The sequence below is a fragment of the Chenopodium album genome, chromosome 6 (assembly GCF_948465745.1).
Source record: "Chenopodium album chromosome 6, dcCheAlbu1.1, whole genome shotgun sequence".
Taxonomy (NCBI): Eukaryota; Viridiplantae; Streptophyta; class Magnoliopsida; order Caryophyllales; family Amaranthaceae; genus Chenopodium; species Chenopodium album.
Window position 1 is genome coordinate 31,655,368 of NC_137839.1, and position 6,680 is coordinate 31,662,047.

General features: G+C 36.6%; 1 long non-coding RNA gene across 1 annotated transcript; it reads left to right on the forward strand.

Annotated features, from left to right (window-relative positions):
• The first annotated feature begins 3,273 nt into the window (after positions 1-3,273).
• On the forward strand, positions 3,274-4,596 carry LOC145634805 (uncharacterized). The gene is made up of 2 exons (XR_014113583.1): positions 3,274-3,509; positions 4,407-4,596. It is a non-coding gene; the product is annotated as an uncharacterized LOC145634805 (long non-coding RNA).
• The last annotated feature ends 2,084 nt before the right edge of the window (positions 4,597-6,680 follow it).

A 6,680-nucleotide genomic window follows, 5' to 3' on the forward strand; every position in this document is an offset into this window, starting at 1 on the left:
TAAGCAGAGGCGTCGCCTCCTGGTTTTTTGCTCGGATCAAGCTGAGACATGGCTTCTTCTGCAAAAGGCCGAATGAAATATTAGTAAAAAAAAAAAAAAAATGAATGATGAAATGATGGCCATGCAAAGACTCAGGCGGCTGCCCACCTCATCCTTTCTCACTACTAAGGCCACAAGCGTCCAAATAGAAAGGATCAGTTAGCCAATTGAATTCTGGGATATAGCTTTTAGGGGTAATATCTTTCTCGATTCCCCCCTTAACCATTTTTACATCAACTTTAAAAAGACTAGGCGTCAAAATTTGGTCCCAGCCTTCATCAGATACAAGCGGGAGAATAACTTTTTGACCTAAGAGATAGGGATTTTGGTTCCAGGAGTTATACTTCCGGTTCCGGATGGTATTAGGGAAAGAAATAATGTAAAATTTGTTTCTCCAATCCTTCCATTTGGGTGAAGGCCTCAAAGCTAGTCTCAATGTCCTGCATCCTACAGGCGGCTACGAATCCTAGAATATTAACCCAAGAATTGGGTGCTAGTTGCCCTATCCCCAGGTGATACCCGTCAAGGATCCTTTCAATTGCCGAATACAGTGGAAACCTAAGGCCCGCCTGTATTATGGCCGCATAGCACCCAAAGCACCTATCCCCATAGCTCTGGTCAAGCGTCCAAGCGACTGAATTGTCAAGGGCCGAAACATTTATCTGATAGCTGGCACCCATGACATAGCTGTCACGGAAATCACCCAAGTTTTTCCGCATGGTTCTCGGGGTAGATGCGGATATATGGGTGAAGTAAGGAGTAAATTTTTCTTGAAGGGAGGAAGAAGTTTCTTCCTAGCCTCGCTCGATAGAGGCGACCTTTTTCTCAGAGCCTTCCTCAGCATTCACAGGCGGCTCTTCCTCACTCCTAAGGCCGCCTGAGCTAGCATCCGACTGAGACAAACCTTCTCCAGAGCCGGATGCCTTTTCGCTGGAAGCATTTTCTGGTTCACTCATAATCAAGTCAGTCAGCGTCATTGGGACGCTGGATAGGTAATAAGATACCTCGCTTCTGGGCACTCTAATAGGACTCTCGTCCTCTTCATCACTAGGCGACCGAGCTGTCCTTTTTGTTCTAGCCATAGTGTCCTGCAAAGACACAGACGGATTCGTTGGCGAGAGCAGTTCAAGACATGAGGCATCCCTAGTTCTAGATTCAGCCGTCCTAGGTGACCGGCTGACAGCTACCCTAGGTCGTGTCGTGTGTGTTTGTGATACCATTTAAAAAAAAGAAACAAACACACGCGAACTGAAAAGAGAGAGAAAAGAGCAGGCGGTTAACTTAAAGAGGTACTGCTGAAGTTGAACAAGCCGACTGGGTCAGGTGGCAAATAGCAAGCGATAGACGGAAGGTTTTTTTTAAAAAAGAAAAGTCGAAGATTCTCTCGTAATTTCTCAAGACTTTTTTCGTAAATGAGTGACAAGTGACAAGTTTCTATTCTCTCATATTCTCTCAAGACTTTTTTAAAAGAAAAGGCAAAGTTTCTATTTATAGAGGGGTAACTCCAGGGGCATCCTGGTAAATTCCCCAAGAGGTGAACAATAATTACTGTTCCACCACTAAATGAGTGACAAGTGTCACAGATGCCACGTGGCCCTCCACATCACATCTGTGAGGGGAAAATGTTTTGGGTAAAATCACCCCGCCACGTGGTCCAATGAGAATAGGACAGGTGTCCACCCTATATTGGCCTAAATTGGGCTACTTACAAAATGACACGTGGAATCCACTGTCATCAAAAGGAATGACGGCTTTCAAAGGCCCAATTCCCAAAAAGCCGCCAAAAGTGCGGGCAGCCCACCAAATCAAGGTCAAATGACCTACGTGAGGGCACACTTATAAAAAATGACCCTATAAATAGGGAGATTTCCTCCATTTGTGGGACAGATTGAATTTATTACAATATCACTGATATTCTCTTACATTAGAGAAATCTCCTGATCTCGGAATCCGAGAAGATCTCACCTTTATCTTTTTCCACACTTTTTACTCACTCCAACACATTTTAACTTGATTGTCGGAGGCGGAGCTCCAACCACCCGGAGTCTCTGTTGTTTTGCAGGTACAGGCGCTCCTCATCCAGACTTCGAGTTGTAACTCTCCCGAGGGGCAAAAACACCCAAAACAGTTGTGGAAGGCCAGTTATGTATCATAAGTAATTTTGGTGTTGAGAAAAACACTGGAGATTTCAGGGCAACACACCATCTCTACAAGATTAATTTTTTCTACTAAAAAACTATTAATGTTTGTGAAGAAAACTTACCATCCCTCTACATGGCTTTAACTTAGTATCATTTGATGCTATATTATAAAAAAAAATTGGATGATAAGTTCCCGATAGCTAAGCTATATAACTCAAGTTATTTACTATTCTATATAATATTCTATATTATAAAATCAATTTTATAATCATGGGATTTTTTTATAGACATTATTGCTCAAGTTGTGGTAGTTGGTTCCATTGAAACTATTAAATGAAATGAGAAGGAAACAAAGAGGCTTACTATAGAATTGAATGATGATATTAGGTATATTTTCTTAAAGAGATATAAGAACGAAAATTTTGCAAAATAACAACACAAAAAAGATGAAAAATGGAGTAAACACCACAACATTTAAAACTTCTATAATAACACCACAAAATACCCGAAAATTAGAGTTCACCACCACTTAACGGAATTTGGATGAAATCCGTTAGTGGGGGCCACAATAGACATGTGTTAACGTTACATTAGTTTAAAAAATAGAAAGATTAAAAAAAACCCAAACTCTAACCCAACCACCACTGACAACCCAAACCCCTCCGCCGCCTGTAGCACATTGCACATTGCACCTCCGAGGCTGGTGTTTCAGAATTGGGCGAGGGTGGTGCACATTGCTGGTGGTCGGATTGGTTGATTCAACAGTGGCAGGGGTTTCCGACGGCAAGGTTTCGACTGCAGTTGGTATGATGTGGCACTACCACAAAAATGGGAAAAAGAATCACACAATACATAACAGTCAAGTTGGATAGGCGATCTCTAGTATTTTATAGGTCGCCTAAGTAAGATGGGCGTTTTGTAAGTCAAAATTTATAGAGCGCCTTCCCCACTTAACTGTTCTATATGATTTATTATTATTTTAATAAAAAATGACTTTGTAATATAGAGCGCCTATCTTAGTTAGGCGCTCTATTTCTTTTAAAATAATAATAAAATTTTTAAAAAAATAACAATTAAAAGAAACCGACAAGATCAAAAACCCTAGAACTTAAGTCCCCTTGATGAATCAGTTTCGCCGCTGCTATCTCATTCCCTTCAAATTTTTTTTTCTTTCGCCTCCTTCTCCTCTCTTCCTCTTTAGATCCTCTCATCCTCTTCTAGAAATTTCAAACCGATGAACCGAATCGTGCACTCCAAATTAGCCAATGGCGAAGTGATGAACAAGGAGCCTCGCATCCTCCTCCTTAGCCAGTAATGATGTGATGGTAGGTAAGATCGATGTTTCTCTTTGTTATCATCGAATATCATTTTGGAAGATTTTTCTGTTTGAATGTTGTAGATGATGATTGTTCAAGTTGATTTAAGTTTCTAGGTACTATATTTTTGTGATACTTCGTGTTGAATTTGACTTTGATAGTTTTTAATTATATGTTAAGTGTATGGTAGGGGTTGAATTTGAAAATTCAGTTTGATTTATGCTTTTGGTTCAGAGATCCTTGATTTGAATTTTCAGATAATTGTGAATTTATGATATGATGATTCATGGTTGTTTGCATGCTTGTTATTGGTCGAATTGTGGGTAAAATTCAATTTAGAATGTTGGCATAATACTTAGATTCAATGAAATGATTGAATATTCTAATTTTGTAAAATATAATTGAAAAAATGAAAGAATAAAGAAGCATCTGAGGTAAAGTAGATTTCTGTTTATGCATTATATTCCTGGATCTTTTCTAACATAGAAAGATCAAGGCCTCAAGGGTTATATTCAGGTCGAAGCGAGAACATGATGAACTACATCAGGGAAATTGTTGTAATCAGTCCAGCTATATAATTTTACCTTCTAATCCTTGGATTGTTTGATCTGTGAAGAGGGGAGTAGCAATTTGTCTGGTTTAATTGTTTCAAATCGTTCCCCTGTCTTGATTGTTTTGTTTGGCAGGTTGGTTAATTTCTATTTCTTCATTTTTTTTATATTTAGTTTCTTTAATTGTTTTGTTTAAACATATATGAGTGACATTATGAATTGGGTTTACTTTGATTTCTTGTGGGAAATGTCTTAATTAAAATTGTATAAAGATCTATATTTATTTGAAGTTGTATAAAATTTACTTTAAATTACATTGCAATTATAGTCTTATCATTTGTTGTTACATGTTTTTACAGATATTAGCATGGAAATTTGCTTGACAATAGAAAGCTTGACACAATCCGCTTAACGTACTTGTATTAGTTGTATTAGAGAATTTGTTATGTAAATTTCTTGTAAGAATTTGTAATGTAATTTAGTTATTGCAACTCAAATATTTGCTATTTTAATTAATACTATGTATTGCCCTATTGGTACGGTGTTTTATTTATTGTGTACTCCATATTTATTATTATTATTATTATTATTATTATTATTATTATTATTATTATTATTATTATTATTGTTATTATAATAATAATAATAATAATAATAATAATAATTTATTTTTTTTAATAGAAAAATTAAGAAAAGAGAGCGCCTATCTGTGATAGGCGCTCTCTTTTCATATAGTTATAGAGCGCCTTTCCTAAGATGGCAGCTCTCTTTTCCTTGTTATTTATTCACTTTGTACCTTAAATATGAAGCGCCTATCTTAGATAGGCGTTCTGTATTGTGTTAGATATAGAACGCCTCAAAGAGGCGTTCTGTAGACTTTATAGGGCACCCCCTCAGAAGAACGCCTCTGAGGCGTTCTATATAGCAAGTTTTAGGCGTTCTATATTCATGTTTTTGTAGTAGTGTGGGTTGATGTTGTAGGTGGTAGGGTGGTGCCGTGGTGGTTGAGTTAGCGTTTTAGGAATTTATTACCCTTTTTTAAAGCCAATGTACCATTGACAAATGTACATAGTAGGTTCCATTAACGGATTCCGTCCAAAGATCCGTTAAGTGGTGGTAAAATCTAAATTTAGCTTTTTTTTTTTATTTGTTTTATGTGGTGTTATAATAAAAGTTTTAAATTTTGTGGTGTTATTATCCATTTTTCGTTTTTTTTGTGGTGTTATTTTGCAAAATAATGTTATGACCCCTTAAATCGAAAAGGAAGTTCTAATCACGCCTTACTCTCACAAATTAATTTAATTATATGTTAGATTATAAAATGTTTAATCGTGCATCGCACACCATCTTTTCCAAAGTTGTACACGTGGTGCTATCTCATGAAAAAATTTTCCGCTCAAATGCTTTTATTTTTTTGAAACAAAATGCTAATTAATTTAAAATAGGCAATAGCTATTATTTTAGGTAATTAATTAAAAATACGTACCTATTATTTTGATAATTTATATTGATATTTGGTTGTTGGAACCTTTATAGGAGTTGTTAGCATAGTTAAAGTAAATTAAAGTGAAATTATGAACATTTAAAAAAAAAATACAAAAACCCGAAGATAAATTACCGTGAAACCCGTGCATCACATGGGTGCTAACCTAGTTGTTTGAATAAAACACACCAAATGTGTAACACAAAATTTTGAAATAAATGAATTTTCATGAGTGTATCATCATTAATCTTATCTCTTACATACTATAAAAGTTATCATTTTTCAAACATAAAATTAAACCCTTAAACTGCAGACATAACACACGTAAATGAACTTAATTGATCATATTAGCCTTTGACCTTTGTAAAATCTCTCTAGTAGAAATATACATACTAAAAAAAACAACAAACTCAATATAAATTAAAAGTTACCTCAAATGGGTTTAACTTACCTAAAATTGTAAAAAGTTATTATCATTAGATTGATGGTATTTTAATATAATTACAAAAAGTCTACATTATACAACACTTATTGTATATTATATGTTTAGGGTAAAAATACCCTAGACATGTGGATCAATCAGAGAGGTCCACGTGTCAAGTCTGGACAAGTCATCTTAGGCCACTCATAAGTTGACACGTGGCAGCCTCAGATACATCAGAAGAATTGTAGCCTTCAAGGCCAATTCCCGAGAAAGCCGCAATTACGGCACAGCCCACAAAACCTAGGTCAGAGTGACCTAGGGAGGGGTACTTTTCCAGAGTGACCCTATAAATAGGGAGATATTTCCCCATTTTAGGGACACATTCAATCATTTATTACATCCATTTTCTCTCTCATCAGAGAACACCTGATCTCGAAATCCGAGAAGATCCCACCTAAATTTCCGCACCTTTTCCTCTTATTCAAGTTCTAACTTGATCTTCGGAGGCGGAGCTCCTACCACCAGGAGTCTCCGTTGTTTTTGCAGGTACAACTCGAGCCGAATCAGTCTTAAAGCCATAACTCTCCCGGGGGACAAAAACACCCAAAACATTTGGCGCCGTCTGTGGGGAGAGTACCTCAAAGATGGTTCAAGAGTTTGTACCACTTTCTGATTCTACCAACCAACAAACGGCTTGTCAGCTGGGTAATCTCAATATTCCTCAGT